The sequence below is a fragment of the Bos indicus x Bos taurus genome, chromosome 18, assembly GCF_003369695.1.
Source record: "Bos indicus x Bos taurus breed Angus x Brahman F1 hybrid chromosome 18, Bos_hybrid_MaternalHap_v2.0, whole genome shotgun sequence".
Classification (NCBI taxonomy): Eukaryota; Metazoa; Chordata; class Mammalia; order Artiodactyla; family Bovidae; genus Bos; species Bos indicus x Bos taurus.
Genome location: NC_040093.1, coordinates 45,614,913 through 45,634,200, shown reverse-complemented (window position 1 = coordinate 45,634,200; position 19,288 = coordinate 45,614,913). Strand labels below are relative to the sequence as shown.

General features: G+C 40.0%; 1 long non-coding RNA gene across 3 annotated transcripts in view; it reads right to left on the bottom strand.

The window, feature by feature from the left end:
* LOC113875277 overlaps window positions 1-19,288 on the bottom strand; it is a 90,720-nt gene that overhangs the window by 52,215 nt on the left and 19,217 nt on the right. Inside the window, exon 1 of one of the 3 annotated variants that reach the window (XR_003506218.1) lies at window positions 16,830-16,994. The exons of the other annotated variants lie outside the window; for them this stretch is intronic. This is a non-coding gene — a long non-coding RNA (uncharacterized LOC113875277). Of the gene's footprint in view, window positions 1-16,829; window positions 16,995-19,288 lie in introns of those variants that run through there. 3 annotated transcript variants of the gene reach the window in all.

Genomic DNA, 19,288 nt, shown 5'->3' with positions numbered 1-19,288 from the left:
CTCATGATGTACTCTGCATAGAAGTTAAATAAGCAGGGTGACAATACACAGCCTTGACGTACTCCTTTCCCTATTTGGAACCAGTCTGTTGTTCCACGTCCAGTTCTAACTGTTAGTGAAGTTATGCACTTGTAAAAATATGAAATTGGGCCTCTCCTGTACTCCCTACATAAAAATCAACTCCAGGTATGTTAAGGCCTTATGTGAAAGGCACCATCAAAAAAAATTTAGATAAAAATTTACCCTTTGTAATAGGGTAAGATTTTCTAAAATAAATCTTAGAGTAAAGCAAAACTTACAAAGGAAAAGATGAATACATTCTGCTTATCAAATGACTCTCTAAAGAGAGCTCTTAAACTGGAACATACTGTCACTACATATAACCAGTAAAAATGGGGCACCCAAAATGTTTAATAAACTCTTAGAAACCAATGAGAAAAAAGACAAGAAACCCTAATGAAAAATAGGCAGAATTCTAGACAAAACTTTTCAAAACAGGAATCATGAATTGCCAATACTTATGGTCATTAGAAACCAAGAAATTTCAAAGCCAAGTGATATTATTTTATACCTAATGGATTGACAAAAATTTTAAATGTCTGATTGTATTAAATGTGTTGATTATATTACATTACATACTTCTGATGGACATGTAAATTAGTTCAACCACTTTAGAAAATGGTTTTGCATTTATTATTATGTTAAAAAGCAAATACCTAAAATGACATTTTTCTCCTAGAAGCACAATCTAGAAAACCGCTCACAGTAGATATCAACAAGGTGATTGATAACAGCAAAGTTTATCTTAGCAAAAGCAAAGTAAAACAAGAATCTGAAGAAACATCAATATCTATAGATAGGAGAATGGAGATGGGAGAATGGACTATGACCACAACAAAAGTCAAAATTATATTTTCAATAGCTGCATGTCAACATTGACAAAGTTCAAGACAATGCTGAGGGAACAGAGCAACAGATAAATATCTAATGTAGGAATCCCTTTGCTTAAAAACATACAAGACTCAACAGGTTAGAGATAAGTATGAAAATCAGAGAATGGTAAAATAACAAGTACATTATGAGAGTGTCAAATGTACTTCCGACCTACTTTTCAAGTTGGTTGAGGAATACATGGATGTATTTCATATTTTATTCTTTTTCCTTAATCTAGAGGGCTTCCCTGATAGCTCAGTTGGTAAAGAATCCCACTGCAATGCTGGAGGCCCTGGTTCAATTCCTGGGTGGGAAGATCCGCTGGAGAAGGGATAGGCTACCCACTCCAGCTGGTAAAGAGTCCGCCTGCAGTGTGGGAGACCATTGCAGTCAAATGTACTTCACCATTTGACCAACTGAGCACACCAGTTGATCATTTTGACCAACTGATCACACCAGTCACATGTACTCCTGATCTACTTTTCAAGTTGGGTTGAGGAATACATGGATGTATTATATGTTTTATTGTTCTTCCTTAATCTAAAAAATTTCAGTGTAACCGTTTTGAATTTTTTAATATAAACCATTTTTAAATGTTAAAAAGACATAGTTAGAAATAAAAGAGAACCTCAAAGATAATCATGTAGAGTGATTCTCAAATCATGTGATAACAGTTGAAATGATAATGATGATGATGATGACAGTAATACTGGCTTACCCTAATGCACACTGTAGAAGAAGTTAATTATTTCTGATATTGATATACCAAGGTTGTTGAATGGCTTACCTTCAAAAACTGTCAGCTAAAGCAGAATCGAATTTCTTTCTACTGTTACATCACATTCACAGACTGACTTTAACATCGGCTCTGTTTTTCAGGGAGGGAGGGCTCGCAGAGGTAGCCACAGCAGGAATCACCCACAACACCGAGCCAATTTCGGCATACCTTGCTTGATCTGCTATTTCTGGTAAAACCTGAATAAGTGAGGTGTTTCTATGCACAATTAGATTTCTTTTCCTGGAATTCTTTTTGGACTTTTTTTTCAGAATCTGGTTGTATCCATGGAAGTATGTGTGTGTGCTAAGTTGCTCTGTGTCTGACAAGCCTGCTCAGTCCAACTCTGCGCAGCCTATGGACTGTAGCCCACCAGGCTCCTCTGCCCATTGGATTTTCCAAGAATACTGGAGTGGGTTGCCATGTCCTTCTCCAGGGGATCTTCCCGACCCTGGGATTGAACCCTAGTCTTTATCCCTTCTGCATAGGAATGTGCTTTCTTAACCACTGGCGCCACCGTGGGAAGCTCATCTTAGTCACCATGACACAACTTTCATTTAGAAAGTGGTTAACATTTATTGAATGCTTTGTGTTAGGCAGTCACACGTTATCTCATTTAATTCTTAAGATAACCTAATAAGGTGGGGACTATTATTCATGTCATTAAGTTAATGAAGAAACACATGACTTAAAAGGTTAATAGACTTACCAAAGGTTTCAGTGCCCATAAGTGATTGGTCTGGGTCTGAACCAGGTCTGGCTGATCCTAGACTCTGAGGGCTGGCCCTCAACCTAGTCTTTTTTTTTCCCTCAAGAATTGAAAAGCTCTGATCAAAGACAACCTCATTTTCTTAGAGGCAAGAAAATCAAGGCCTCTCAACAGAGGTAATGATGCAATATGGGTCAATTTATGACAACAAAATAGATAATATGCATGACATTATGTTAAAAACGGGGAAAAATGATTTCAGTTGATTTCTACCTGTTTCCATATCTGTAAAAGAGAGGGGAACCATCAGTGATTCTTAAGTTTTTTTTAGGCCATAGAATCTCTCCCCAGAAAAGAGTACCTGAGAACACATTCATGTAGTGTTTGCATATGATGCCAAGGGTTCCCTGGCCCCTTGAATCTCATTCCCAAGTCTTGTCAAGATGAGTAGATTTCAGGTCAAGAATCTCTGGACCCCAAAGATCTGTGAAGTCTCTTCCAGCTGAATCATTCAGCTTTTCTAAAATCTCTCTTTAAATAGTTACAAAGGGAGCCTTCCTAGCCAGCCACAGAGAAGAGAAGGCGCCTTTCCTCTGCAATCCTCTACTATCTGCAAACTGAGAAGCTCAGTGGGGCCTCACCAATATTTTAGTGTCTGCCAAGGAGGGCTTTGTGTCAGGCTTATTGGCAGTAAACCAGGAAATGAGGACGGGGGCATTAATAGCCTTTGTAAACAGCACCTTCAAGGTCTTCAATCACCAATTTGAGGGTGTTCACCACCAGGGTGGAAAAAATAAAAAGGAGGAGGAAAAAGCCAAACAGGAAATGCAATGAAAGGAGATGAAAGCAGATCAATAAAGAGAGAAACATTTGGTTTGAAGTCTTTCTTTTAAAATAATGGGAAACCACCCCCCGCCCCCGGCCACTCCCTCCAGAAAGTAATTTGGGGCATTACCGCAGGTCTGGCCCTTAGGTGTAATTGCCCCAGATTCCAGCCACACAGAGGTTTAGAGTTCCAGGGCTTGTGCAAGGAATTCAGTTTGGGGACATAGATTTATAAACACCTTTTAAATAGATGGTGTTTTTTTTAAAGGATTTATTTAATGTTAGAAGACAATACTGTGGGTTTTATTTTATTTTTCTTCTTCCCAAATTAAGAGAAGGCAAAAGGAGCTATTCTCAGGATGCGTAGAGTAATGCAGTGGGGGAGGATAGTGCGATGCCACAGCATGGAACTGCGTCTTGAGCTGAATTTCTTGGAGTGAACAAGCAATAGGATTTTCCCTTAGAGCCTCGAGGCTTTCCTGATAGCTCTGATGGTAAAGAAGCCATCTGCAATGCCAGAGACATAGGAGACACAGGTTCAATCCCTGGGTCGGGAAAATTCCCTGAAGAAGGAAATGGCAACCCACTCCAGTACTCCTGCCTGGAGAACTCCATGGACAGAGGAAGCTGGTAGACTATAGTCCATGGGGTCGCAAAGAGTGAGACATGACGGAAAAACTAACACTTAGAGCCTTGCGAGTGACATACTGGTCCCCATGGTCCCCTAGGTCATTCAGAATCCAACAGCCTCTGCCTTTGGAAACAGGAAGCACTGTCCTTAGAGATGAAGGACTCAAAAAGCCAAGAATTGTGGAGGCTTGAAGGAAAACTGGTCCTCTCAGCAGGCCAGGAGTGAGAAAGAAATGGGAACACATTGCATTTCAAGTCTTTAATTTATTTTTTAGGCATTCATTTTGTTTCTAAGACCTTGAACAGAATGCCAATCTCATGATCACACTTTTTTCCTTTCTGTTTTGCAGAGATGAGACTGGAGAATTGAAGGGATTCTAGAAGGAAGGTGAGCAGATTGGAGGTTTAGGAAAAGATAAGGAGACTGAAACACGATTCAATTACATGATGGAAGGGGCCATTATTTTGTGGCATGAAAAGATGGACATTTCCAATCACATCCCTAAATGGCTTTTGAACTCCCACCATCTAGAGAGCTCATCGTATTTCTGTGACTGGGTGAGTCTCCAGCAAGAGAGTGGTTTTTGATGAAAATCCCCAATACCTTTCCAAATCCTATTTTGCAAACTGAATGGGGCAAAAATCATCCTTTCCATTCATTTTATAATGCCAGCTATGTTTAAAAATAAGCACCTGTCTTTTCTTACTACTGTCATTCAGTAAAAGGAAGACCATCCATTATTTTAAGATTCATTAACTCATTAAATAATATTTTTAAAACATTTGCTTTCATTTGGCCTTTCTATGAAGCACTCAACAAATGGACAGAACAGAATAATTTTTTTCCTCGAACCTCTATTCTTTCCTTTTCTTTTAGGCTTCAGACTTCTAGCACACAGAGAGGCAGAGGGATGGTGGAAGTCTGAACTGCAAACATCTTTATTTTTATTCTCTGGCTTTCTTTTGTTGTTGTTCAGGGGCCATTTTACGATGGATGCTTTATGATCCCTAAATTACTCATCTCTCCCTTGCAAATCCCAGTGATTTACAGATCTTAATTTTATAGATATTCCCTGCAAGACCCCCTGTCTCCTGGAACCTCATACTTTCTTCACATTCTTTTCCTGGAGTCCCAGTTTCTGTGGTCACCAGGTCACAGAGCACCAACTGTCACCATAAACCATAAAGTTTGTTCCTTCTTTCTGGGGTCTGCTTGGGGGAAACCCACTTCTCTGTGAGCTGTGTGTCACCCTGAGTACCTCTCGGACAGTCACTTTAGGAAGCACCCATGACAAACCCACTGAGTATTGTAGGTTCTCATTCTCGATGGCACACTGGGCTTAGCTGGAGAATTCTGAAAAATAAATTCTATTTATTTATCCAAATTGCAAAATAGGATTTGGAAAGGCATTGGGGATTTTCATTAAATCCACTCTCTTGCTGGAGACTCTCCTAGTTGCAGAGATAAGGTGAGTTCCCTAGATGGTGGGAGTTCGAAGTCCCTACCCAGAGATTCTGACATCAATTGCCTGGCATCACTGGCATCAGATTGTTTAAAACTTCCTTAGTGGGTTCTAATTTGCAACCAAGTGTAAGAACTACTGCTTTTTAGGGTCTGTCCATTCCTTGTGGTTTTTTTCCACACACATTGGGCTTCCCTGATGGCTCAGACAGTAAAGAATCTGCCTGCAAGGCAGGAGACCCAGGTTCAATCCCTAAATCAGGAAGATCTTCTGAAGAAGGCAATAGCCCCCCAATCCAGTATTCTTGCCTGGAGAATTCCATGAACAAATGAGCCTGGAGAACTACAGTCCATGGGGTCGCAAAGTTGGACACGACTGAGTGACTAACATTGACAATTAGAATTCATGATCTATCCAGACATGTAAAAACTTCAGTGTATTTTCTTTTTGAGGCTTCTTAGATTGGGGGTGTTGATATCCATCAAAGACCTCCCCTCTCTCCCATTCCCTAAGCCCAGGGAAGCTGGGTGGGGGGATTAATTATGAAAATAGTGTAGGTGCTGAGATGGAAACGGCGACCTTACTCTGAAGATCCAGCTCTTTTAACAGAATGTACTGTCTTCTCAGATTCCCTGAAGCCTGGATCAAAACCCAACTCCTCAAACGCTGTGATGAGATTTTGAATCAAGAGAAGACTCCCTTCCCACCATGGTTCGATGCCTCAGCTCTGATATCTAGTGGCGCCATTGTAAGAAGTCCCAGTCTTTGTCAGCCTGCAATTAAATCCGTGCCGAGGAGTCTTCGCATTTAGGACCTAAGCTCTACGGTGTTTTGAGAAATGACTGTTCAAGCTTGATGGGAGTGGGAGAATTCTGAGGTTTAATTTCAGGAAATTTCACAGGAAAGGCATTCAGTGAATTCATCAAGCCCTGCCTTCCTGAAAGTCTCTTCTTAATGCCAGGTGCAAAGTGGCTTTAACACTCAGAGGCTAAGTATCTCTTACACCATAAAACACCATTCTGGGTAAACATGAAGAGGTTTACTAGAGAGAGTGTAAACTTCCCAGAAAAGATTAGATAATAGTCCTCGGCAGGTGCAGTGCAGACATGTATGGCCATGGATGGAACTCTCTGAGCATGTCTTGATTTAAACAGCAATCCTGGAGCCCCCTCCTTGAATCAGGAAGATATGGAAAAAGCAAGGGGATTGGATCAAAATGTAGGAGTTCATTTGATCCTAGGATACACTGCAGATCCTAAGACCCATTTAAACCCTGACAAATCTAAAAGCATGATGGCAGATGAATTTGCAAGTGGAGAGTGCAACTGATACATTTAATAACCATGGAAGAAAATGGTCTCTGTAGGACACTCTTAGGACTTGCAAGTTCTCAGATTCTTGAAGGTTGTAGAATGTGGGGGAAATGGTATTGCTCACTTGCAAATGGTTTGGCCCAATACCAAAAAATTACTCACTGAAACTCTGGCAGGTTAAAACGGTGGCTTTTGCTTTGCCTGAATTTCCATGACCTTTAAGTAAACTTCCTCCAGGACAAATATTACCCTTATCCAATTCCCCACCTCTTTGCCACATATAGAATCTCAACCAGAATCTCTGTATAGATGAGAATGGCATCCGTTATTACAATGAGGGTTTAATCTAATAAAATAGTCCTTCAAATTTGTTGCACTTGGCTTTGATTAGTTCCTTCCAATTTCCTTTGAAATTTCAGGTGGGATAAGTAGCAAGAGTGATTTTTATCCATGTGAAAGATATAGTTAAGAGTCAGAAGAGGAAAGCAGAGAACGCAAAGATATACAAGAGTCTTCCCTTCCTGGATTCACAGGAAAACACCTGCTCCAACCTAGAAATGGCTGCAGTATGAATTCTTTTATGAACCATGGTGTAAACTGAAGCCCCTTCATGGATTACAGCCTTGTTGTGGTGAAGACACTTGTACGTGGGTCAAGAAGCAACATTTAGAACTAGACATGGACCAACGGACTGATTCAAAAGTGGGAAAGGAGTGCAAGGCTGTATATTGCCACCCTGCATATTTAACTTATATGCAGAGTGCATCATGTGAAATGCCAGGTTGGATGAATCACAAGCTGGAACCAAGACTGCCAGGAGAAATATCAACAACCTCAGATATACAGATGAGATCACTATAATGGCAGAAAGTGAAGAGGAACTAAAGAGCCTCTTGATGAAGGTTAAAGAGGAGAGTGAAAAAGCTGGCTTGAAAGTCAACTTCAAAAAACTAAGATCATAGCTTCTGGTGCCATCATTTCATTGCAATTAGAAGGGAAAAAGTGGAAACAGTGACAGATTTTATTTTCTTGGGCTCCAAAATCATGTGGACGATGACTGCAGCTATGAAATTAAAAGATGCTTGCTCCTTGGAAGAAAAGCTATGACAAACCTAGACAGCATATTAAAAAAACAGAGATAATACTTTGCCTACAATGTTCCCTATAGTCAAAGCTATTGCTTTTCCAGTAGTCATGTATGGATCTGAGAGTTGGATCATAAAGAAAACTAAGCACCAAAGAATTGATGCTTTCGAATTGTGGTGCTGGAGAAGACTCTTGAGAGTCCCTTGGACAGCAAGGAGATCCAACCAGTCAACCCTAAAGGAAACCAACCCTGACTATTCATTGGAAAGACTGTTGCTGAAGCTGAAGCTCCGATACTTCGGCCACCTGATGCACAGAGCCAATTCTTTGGAAACGACCCCTGATACTGGGAAAGCCTGAAGGCAAAGGGAGAAGGGGGCAGCAGAGTATGAGTTGGTTAGATATCATCACTGACTCAATGGATATGAATTTGAGCAGACTCCAGGAGATAGTAGAGGACAGAGGACCCTGGTGTGCTACAGTCCATGGGTTAGCAAAGAGTTGGATACGATTTAGCAACTTTACAACAACACAAACTGAAGGCGAGTGGGGCTAAAACTAATGTACAGCAACACTTTGAGGAAGCTGAAGGCCTTTTTGACACTGAGAAATCAAGGTTCTACAAGATGATTTATCCATCTGAGAATTCTGATTAGAATTATTAATCCTATAGTCTTTTTGTTTCTTCTTTTAAATTAAAAAAGAAAAGAAAAGAAAAAGGTAATACTTGTGTAGGGAGCATTCTAAGTGAAATAAAAGGACATATGATTACAAGTAGGCTGCTTTCCATGAGTATTCTCCAGACACCTTCTGAAGGAAGGTGCACCTTCATTTTGCAATCCAACCGTTAGAAGTGGGGTTGGCAGCAAAGACCGTGTTGGCTGCATGATGTTATTCTGACAGCTGATGACACAGACAGTTCATGGGCTCATCTCACAGCCTAAAAACAGGAGGACCAATATTTACTGAGTGCTATGGGTCTGATATCTGTTATCACAATGAACTCCATCAACACCATGTCTGCTGCTGCTGCTGCTGCTAAGTCGCTTCAGTCGTGTCCGACTCTGTGCGACCCCATAGACGGCAGCCCACCAGGCTCCCCAATCCCCGGGATTCTCCAGGCAAGAACACTGGAGTGGGTTGCCATTTCCTTCTCCAAACACCATGTCAGGACCAACTAATTTGTGCAGCTCAGTACACAGTAAAAAGATGGAACCCCTTGTGTCAAAATTAAGAATTTTAAGATGGCACTAGCAGAGCACCAAACTAAGTATGAGGCCCTTCCTAATTACACAGGCCACACCTCCATGGAGGGGGCCTGTACCACTTACTAGGGGAGCATTGTTATCCCCAGTGAACAAATGAGAGAAGGAGGCCCACCGAAGCAGTATGATTTGACAAAGGTTGGATCAGTGAGGGTCACAAACCATATTCAAGCCAGGTGTACTGGACCAAAGACTGCAGTCTGTCTGCAACCTTGAGTGGGTTAGCCCCTGAACCTCAAGGACATCTTCCTGGGCCAGTGGGTCAAATTACTATGCAGTAATGTTCATATGCTTCACTTAGAAAGGAGTCTGCCTGCCTGGGAAATGTTTAGGGTGATCAACACATTATGATAATTCAAACCGAATTACAATTCTTGTCTTGGATTGTAAAATGCCATTCAGGGTGCAAGTTCGTAGATGAATCAAATTTATTTATAGTAAGTATGCCTAGTCAAAACAGGAGAACTACTTAACATTATAATTAAAACCGATACATATCTAGTTGAAAAACTATCCAGAACCCAAAACACCTCCACAGGAGATGTCTACATACTTTGGCACAAAATCTCCCTGCCCCTTCCAAAACATTTAATTTTTTATTCTGAATGGGAGATTGTAACTTTTCTCACAATATCATATCAAACAAAAGTGCAGCATTATGCATTCAATAAACCTCAGTACCAGGCAACCCAGGGATCAGTTGCACTTGTGCTGTAAGCTGAGACTCAAGGAAACATTTATTTATTTAAAATATTTTTCCCCATAAGTTAGACAGCAATATTTCATTTCACTGTGTTTTAAGACAGCCCTGTAGACAGAAATCCTGCAGACCAAGGCTATGATCATGCTTACATTTGTAGACAGATTTAATTATTTTTTTCTTTGATGTCAGATATTCACTGAGAATTTTCCATATGAACCTAGTTCATTTGAAAGTACGCTGTATATTGACTATGGAAAACCATACACCCCTTTTTAAATTATACTCATTATTTTCTCTATACATTTCACCACAAGCATGGCAACTTTCTGATAGTATATGCAGGAGTGGGGTTAGGGTTAGGGTTAGGGTTAGAAATAGGGTTAGTTAGTAGCAGACAAGCCTTGTGAGTTGTTTCAAGGAGACAAGTAGAGAAGATGCAGGAAGATGGACAATGATGCCGTTAGACAGGTAGAACTTAATGTCATCTCAGAGAAACTTCAGAGGTGAAGTTTTTACAGTGTCACTGCTGATTACTTATGTTGATATTTTAGTATCAAAAATTCTTTAGGACCAACCTAAATCTTTCAGTGTTTTTATCTGACTCTTTTAATTTTGTAAATAAGTGACATCTCCCTTACTGCTATTATCAGTGAGCATGAACTAGACCAGTGTTCTTCAGGGTATGGACTCTCCAACCCAGCAGCATCAATGTTACCTGGGCACCCACTGAACCAGAAGTTCTGGGGTTGGGACCCGGTCATCTGTGTTTAACAAAGTCTCCAGTTGATATGGGTCTCTCTGATATGGGCTAAGGTTTGGGAACCACTGAGCTAGAAGTCGGAGAAGGCAGTGGCAACCCACTCCAGTACTCTTGCCTGGAAGAGCTAGAAGTTGAGAACATGTCACAAGGAGAGATTCTGCATGGTCCCAAAGTGAGAGACTTTGTCTTGGAAAATGAGTAACAATGCAGATTTGCACACATTCTGTAGGTTTTCCCTGTACCCTAAAAGCACGGATATCCTGAAAGTAGATGTGACCTCTTTTTTTTTTGATGCAAGCAGTGACTATTTTTTCAGATTTTTAATTTTTTGTAATTTTTTTTTAACTGGAGGATAACTGCTTTACAATATTATGTTAGTTTCTGCCATACGTCAACATGAATTAACCATAGGTATACTTATGTCCCCTCCCTCTTGAACCTCCTTCCCACCCACCCCATCCCACTCCCCTAGGTTGTCACAGGGCACCGGTTTGAGCTCCCTGCATCAAGCAGCAGATTCCCACTGGCCATCCATTTTACACATGGTAATATATGTAATGGATGTAACATATTGTGTATGTTTCAATGTTGCTCTTTCACTTCATCCCTCCCTCTCCTCCCCCTGCTGTGTCTGTGAGTCTGTCTTCTATGTCTGCGTCTCTGCTGCGGCTCTACAGATAGGGTCATCAGTACCACTTCCTAAATCAAAGGTCTTGTGTTCTAGGACGGGTTGTTGTTGTCATGTCCGATTCTTTTGCGACCCCATGAACACTTAGCCCGCCAGGTTCCTCTGTCCATGGGATCCCCCAGCTAAGAATACTGGAGTGGGTTGCCCTTTTCTTTCTCCAGGGGATGATCCTCCCGACCCAGGGATCAAACCTGCATCTCCTGCACTGGCAGGTGGATTCTTTACCACTGAGCCACCAGGAAAGCCCTCAAGGATAGGCACACATCAAAAATCTTAGGTTTACACCCTCACTGCATCAGCATAGCCCGAGGAACGTCTGAAAATAGCCCAACATCCTTGACACCCATAATATTCACATTTAATTGGTCTGGGGTGATACCACATCCCTTTAAAGTTTTTCAAGATGATCCTATGTGCATTTAGGATTGAGGGCAATCAGTATAAATGTATGGTATTCCTGTTACTACTATTAGTAAGTGTTTATTAATGTGTTTTAAAGTAAATATCTGAGATTTAAGTCATCCCTTTACTATAAAGGAAATCTGAGTTTAATCCTATTTGAACATCCAAGGGAAAGTTCCTTTCCCCACCCTGGGTCTCAGTTTTCCCATCTGTCCACTGAGGATCCTGCTGATGATGCTCTCTGGTCCTATATCCTATACCTGTCTCCCCAGAGTATTCACAAATGGCAGCCACAATGGGAAGAGGTGCTGGCTTCCCTGTGGAAGGAGAACCAAGGAGGAGAGATGGCTTAGTCCTTACCTGTCACTGGCTCCAGCTGAGTCCACATGACACCAGACATGTGGATGAATAGGGAGCAATTTAAACATCACCAGCCCCCTCCTTCATCTGGATGTTTGGCAACAAGAATGCTCTAATATTGATTAATTGCTTGCTGAGACCCAGATTGTCTCCAAGATTCCAGTAAAGCAGTTTGGGGGCTCTCAACCATTAGCATCTCCACTCTGGTCTCTGATCTTTAAGATGACCCCTTGCCCAAACACACCCTACAATCCACTCACTCAAGAACTAGCTGTGAAGCACCCCTCGCTCCCAGGGAGGAACCACACCTTGTGTTTTGCCCAAGCCCCTATTAGGCTGAGTTCAATTCCTTGTTTGTAGCGCATGTTCAATATATTGTTAATGAGTCAGCAATCAAATGCATGGTAAGTTGTATTTTCAAGAAAAAAGTGGATGAAAATAGCTGATAAAGTTGATGATGATAGAGAAAACTAACATTTGCTGAGGACTCTCCGTGACAATCAGTGTGATGTAAATTTACACACCTCATTCACTCATCACGCCTATGAGGTTAGCACTATACATAGCCACATTGTATACAAGGCGGGAGATTGGTGCTCAAGAGATTCTTGAACTTGCCCAAGTTCACCAAATAGTGGTATCAGTGGGGATTCTGAACCATCCTTTATCTGACTTGAGACATTCACCGATCTGCAGCATGCTTGCATGCGTGTGTCCTCAGTAATGTCCAACTCTTTGCAACCTTATGGACTTTGCCTGCCAGGCTCCTCTATCCATGGGATTTTTCCAGGCAAGAATACTGGAGTGGGTTGCCATTTCCTTCTCCAGGGGATCTTCCTGACCCAGGGATAGAACTTGCATCTCCTATGTTCCTACATTGTTAGGTAAATTCTTTACTCTGAGCCATCAGGGACCAGGGAAGTTCAATGATTAAACCCTCTTTAATGGTTTTCAAGAACCTTTCACTTCTTTTGGTACCTTCCAAATGACATTTTAGTAGAATTATATGTCTATAAATTGTTGGGCTTAGGCTCTGTGCCAACCCTCCTTTAAATCCTTTAAAGTAAAAAAGATAGATGACATGCTTCTACCATCAACAATATCATAATCTTATGGGGGGAGACAGACATGTCAGTCATCAGTACACGATGTATTTACAGTCAGAAGTATTGCAAGGAGGAAGAAGCCTTTAATTTACCTACATTGTGGTCTTCACAAAAAGCTGGTGAGGTAAGGTAACCAATCTTAAGACAGATATCCTGTCTTGCAGGGGAGCATGAACATTATGCAAAGAAAGCTAAGAATGTATACATACACAGGCATGTACAAACATTAACACATTTATTATATTTACATATATGATATTGTATATGTAGGCACATTTGCAATGTCTCCTAAACTTTCCTGATTGTAAAAGCCTGTTAGATATCCCAAAATGCATTTATATTTTATCAAGAATCCTAGGAGATTCTTTCAGCTCTAGCAGGATTGGGGAACACACATGTATGTATCAGAATCTTCATCTCTCATTTTAAATGTGCTTTATAATTTTCAGGATGTAATTTTTAATTACAATAGAATCCCTTTACTGAATTTGGTATTACTTTGGTATAACTCTACATACCACAGGTCAAAATATGCTCCTTGAAATAAAACTTATGTGTAAAATACTTACATAACAAGCTTACAACAGTATCTATTTTACTCCTCTACCCCAAGACACACACATGGAATCACACACATGTGTCCCTAAGCTCAAAAGGTCTAAACTTATTTGTCAAATGACTCAATGAATACAGTTATCCCTAAGCTGATCAACAATTCCTTTAGAAGCAAACAATATACAAACTGTTAAGCCTTATATTAATATCTGCTCCCATATAAAATTATAGGAGATGCTGTCAAATATTATTTCCTTTCTTTTTGCAAATGCACATAAGTGGGACTCATTTTTCAACACTCAACGGTCATATTTACTGGTCATAATGTATTCCTAGTAATCCAGACTTCCACATATACTTTAATATACTGTTGTCCTCCTGATGTACCCTGTTTACAATTTCCAAACATTTTTACATGCAATTAAGGAAGGCCTGAATTAATATCAAGTATTTATAACTCCATGATTCTGATTTAGAACTTAGCTTTGGAATAAAACCCAGGGTAAAACTGCCTTTGTTGAGCAGCTCTAAAGGGGCTTGCTCCATCTTCCCATGGAGCCAACATGCAACAGGCCAAGTTGATATGTATCCTGTGGCTAGAATGATAGCCATGGGATCTCGTGGTTTGACTCAAGAACCTTCCTTCCATGGCTGGGACTTTGATGAAGTGAGTGTGGTGGAGTGTGGGTGGGATGTTGGCCAGGAAAGCATCTCTGAGTGAGCCTCCAAGGGTTGCGGTATGCAGTTGCACTCCATTCAACATTTGACTGCAGCTACAAAGGGTTGGCCAGTAGCTGTCAGCCAGGCAAGTCAGAGTCAGGAGGAGTCTGTTCTGGAATTTTGGTTTGAAGGAGTGTAGCAGTTACTGAAAGAGTAATAATAATATAATAATAGCCTTCTTGTTACAATGTCAATTTGAAAATGGACTGACTACCTTTGGTTCTAAGTAAGCAAACCTTAAATCCCAGAGTAACTTCATAAAAATGCATTCATCAGGACTCTTCCTTTTGCAAATGACAGAAACAAGTTTATCAGTTCAAACACAATGGTTAGGACTTGGCTGCTTTCTGTCTCTCTCTCTTGTCCCCCCCCTCCTCCCCCACCCCACCTCGCCCCACACCTCTCTTTTTAATAATAATCTCCACTTCTTTCTCTGGGTGGCCTTATTTCAGGCAGGGCTTTCCCATGTAGCAACCTGAGAGTCACGAACATTTATAGGCTTATAGATCATTCTTTCAGTAAATCCTGCAAAATAAGTTTATCTTCTCAGCCAAAATTCTAGAAATGAGTCTCACTGTCTCCGGTTTGTCTGGCTTGGGTCAAATGAGCAACCCTTACCTAACTGGAGTAGACAGGGTGAATGTGACACTCAGATTGGCCAGGTTTTGGTCTCTGCACACACCTACAAGTGTGAATTTGCCTAGCCCCACGGGAAACACAGGAACTAAATCCTGGGGAGAAGTAGCTTTGCTCTTCTCAGAAGACGGGAAAATGGATCCTGTGTAGATAAAGGTGATCAAAAGAGAAGGAATTTATCCTCACGTAACCTTCATGGTAGAAATACTCATCCCAGTGTAGACTTCAAACAGAATGATTATAGCTTACTATTTATTGTTAAAAGATGGCTTTTTTTCAAAGAAGGGAAAATCATGACTTTCATACAGATATTCAATGAACACATGTCAAAATTTTTGCTGAAGTCATTAACCAAAACGAGAGAACAATGCAGATGTCACTACTAATTCCAAGGAGAATCCAAAGAATAGCCACATTGGCAGGTTGGGGGTATTGAAATGAACTTGCAAACTGGATGCAAAATCACCTTTTCCATGGCAAGGAAGAATTGTACCTCCACCCACAGAACGGTGTAGCATCACCATTAATTCTCTAGACCTTATCATTCAAAGTCAGTGAAAGCTAAAATCAAAAAACCTGGACTCTGAACCCTAAATAAGGCATAGTTTTCAATGGACATTCTCCATCTTTTTTTTTTTTTTTTGGCTGATTTCCTGACAGTCTCCCCTCAGAGAAAGACAATTGCTGGTCACAAAATAAGGCTGGTCTTCTTGCTCTGGCCTCATTATTTATATGGTGCAGCAAGAGTGTTAACTTAGCACAGCAGTCAGTTCAGTTCAGTTCAGTTCAGTTGCTCAGTCGTGTCCGACTCTTTGCGACCCTATCAATCACAGCATGCCAGGCTTCCCTGTCCATCACCAACTCCTGGAGTTCACTCAAACTCATGTCCATTAAGTCAGTGATGCCATCCAGCCATCTCATCCTCTGTCATCCCCTTCTCCTCCTGCCCCCAATCCCTCCCAGCATCAGGGTCTTTTCCAATGAGTCAACTTAGCACATAGGTTTTCTTAAATTTGCTTTGCTGAAACTTTTCCTATGAAATGTTAGATTGGGAGTTAAAAGCCTCTGTTATTTGTTATCCTGAGGCTAGGAAAACAAGCTCAAAAACTCTACCAGATTTTACCTCCAGTACTTTTAAATTTTTATGAATTCTTCTTTCCAAAATATCTCAAAGTTCCTGGCCTCTAGGAAGTGCCCTTCCTTAGAACTGGGACCCTGTAAGTCCTACCAGGCCAACAGTTTTTCCAGAAGAGTTCTCTAAGCACTGGCTCCAGAGAGTCAATCTTATTTCCTTAAAAGTGATTGGCCATATCAGATTATATGAGCAACATTTCAAATGACATTCCAGGCAAGGGCTTGATTATGTAACTAATGTTTCTAATCACATCCTGATAAAACAATGACAATCTTATTCACAGTCTATGCAAATTGCTAAATTGCCATGAAAAGTAAGGATACTCAATAAGAATTGATGAATTAGTGTTTCCACAGAAATGGTAAAAACTTTTATTCTAGTTCTGTGAACAATGCAATTGATAATTTGATAGGGATTGCCTATAGAAGGGGTATTAGTAAGAAAAATATTATTGAAATGTCTCATTTTCATTTCCAAAAACAGAGCCTACTAAATTGTCATGGGCTATAGCTTGAGAAAGAAAGGAAAAGGGCTTCCTTTTATATAGAAAAAGTAAAACAGTAAAATAGAATCTGTAATATTACAACAAATCACTCCCGTAAAATTTCCTCATTGATTTATCTGGTCCTTTCTTGTTCCACAGGGTCTTGGGTTAGCAATCTCATGAAAACATGTGCTTTTCAAATAAAAAGAGTTCCGGAAATCCTGACTCAGCCCACTGGAATGGTCTGAATGTTATCTAAGCAATGACGTCAGAACACTCACCAGTTGTTTTTTTTTTTCTAGTTTCAGTAGTTTGAAGTAAGTGGTATAGTCCTTTTCCAAGAAGCACTCAGATGGTCCTTCTTTAGTTAAGTCCTTCAGTGAACAGGAGCTCTAGCCTGGGGCTAGTGGCAGAGACTTCCGGCAAGTATTAAAGACAAACTGTGGGTAGATGCCGGTAACTTAAAATGCCTGTAGTTAATTTATCACCAATAATTTCCAAAAATGAAAGATCCAGTTAGAGTTCATGACAAGAATAAGGCAACTGACAAGGAAATTTGTTTGTTTCTGTGCCAAGCAAAACAAAGTGATAAAGTCATTGCAAAATAGAGTCTGCCATGAAAGTGATTCAGCCTATTCTCAAAGAAGTCAGTGAATGCTACATCTGACTTACATAATGGCTAAGTATGATTTTTCATAAAGGGAAAAATCTTGAGCTACAACATATATTAATAGATACATGTAATTGTGCCTGAGTAAAAATTAGTAAGAATACGCCAGGCATAAAGTAAGAACATACTAAGAGGGTTTTTTTTTTTTTTTTTTTCCATTTTAACAGTTTTTTAAGTTCTGTACCAGACTACTTTATTCCTGAATCTTCTCAATTGTTTCTTCCTTAGATTTGCCCTTTTCCTTTCCCACTGAGTGAGATTTGTGTTTATGTTCAAGGATCTTTTTGTGATCTTTGTCCAGTTATAGTCTGTTGATAACCACCTTGCTGGAGTAAAGTCCACATGAACAGTCCTGCCATTAATCTTCTCCCTCTGTATTCACTCAATGTAGGCAACATATTTCCTCCCATAAACAACTTCAACAATTTGCTGACTTCTGTTGTGCCTTTTTACCTACAGCTCGAATATCAGTAAGTCTGGAATATGGGCAAGAAAAGTATTTTTATAAAACTTTGCAGTGCATCCTCAATCAAAACCCACTTACCTAGAAGATGCTAGGTTTCAATAAAAGTGAGGTGATATTTATTTTCCTCTTCCTGAGTTACTTAACTCTGTATGTGGAATCTAGAAAAATAGTATAGATTAGCTTATCTGCAAAGCAGAAACAGAGACACAGAAGCAGAAAACAAACATATAGACACCAAGAATGGTAAAAAGGATGCGAAGAATTGGGAGATTGGGATTGAATATATATACACTGCTGATAGTAGAGCTATAGTGCTCAGAGGCTCAATAGTGTCCGACTCTTTTTGACCCTATGGACTGTAGCCTGCCAGGCTCCTCTATTCATGGGCTTCTCCCAGCAACAATGGCATCCTGAAGTGGGGTGCCATTTCCTCCTCCAGGGGATCTTCCTGACCCAGGGGTTGAACCCGAGTCTCTTATGTCTCCTGCATTGGCAGGCAGATTCTTTACCCCTAGTGCCACCTGGGAAGCCCCACACTGCTGATACCATGTATAAAATAGAATCTACTGTATAACTCAGGGAACTCTACTCAGTGCTCTGTGGTGACCTAAATGAGGGGAGGGGATCCAAAGAAGAGGGGATGTATATATACCTCTAGCTGATTCACTTTGCTATGCAGCAGAAGCTAACAGAACATTGTAAAGCAAATATACAATAATTTTTTTTTAAAGTGAGGTGATAACTAAGCAAAGATTTTAAATAATAACCCAAATCATGACTGAAATACTGTATTGTTCTTACCTGATATCTTCATGGCTATGATAAATAGAAACGTGTCATGGAGAATGAGGGCCCTGACAAATCTCTAGGAAATTCCCAGTATACAGCTTCTGAAATTTGTGTATTTGTAACACTTGATTTACACAAACTGAATGTGGTAGAGGAAGAGCATCTCTTCTGATATGGTGATTCTTCCCAAACAATGTATCAACAATAATGTTTTAAATAAACCTAATTATTTCTAGCACTTTCCTTCTATTAGGAAAAACAACAAATCTTTGTGATTTTCCAAGTAAGTTTCTGAGAAACTTAGCTTGCAAAAGGTAACTTAAATTTTTTTTTTTTTAGTTTGATTTAATGTTTAGGGTATGCTTTTGAGCAGGTGATGATAAAAAATCCTGCCAAAGAAGATTTGGACATTTGATTAAGTTAGTATCTCTGATGTTTGACACACAATGCTTGGTTGCTCATTTAATCAGAGATGATCAAACATTAAAAAGTAAACGTAGAAGGTGATATGATTGTAAATAACCTGTAACTTTTTAACGTGAGGAATCTTTGTTTTCATAACTAAGAACTTAATAGTCAGAATAAAGTGAAGAAAATAATTTGGTAGGATACAGAATCTTTGTTATCTAGGTAGATTACATATGAAAGAATAACCCCTAATATAGATAAAGACAGTAAGCCAAGGAAACGCACCCATCAAATTGTGCAAACGTTTGCCAAGATTTTAATATATTTCATGCTATTCAGACTCAGGTATTATCTGTAAATCAAGATAAGTAAAATTTACTTTCCAAGTTTTGTTTTACATTATGCTT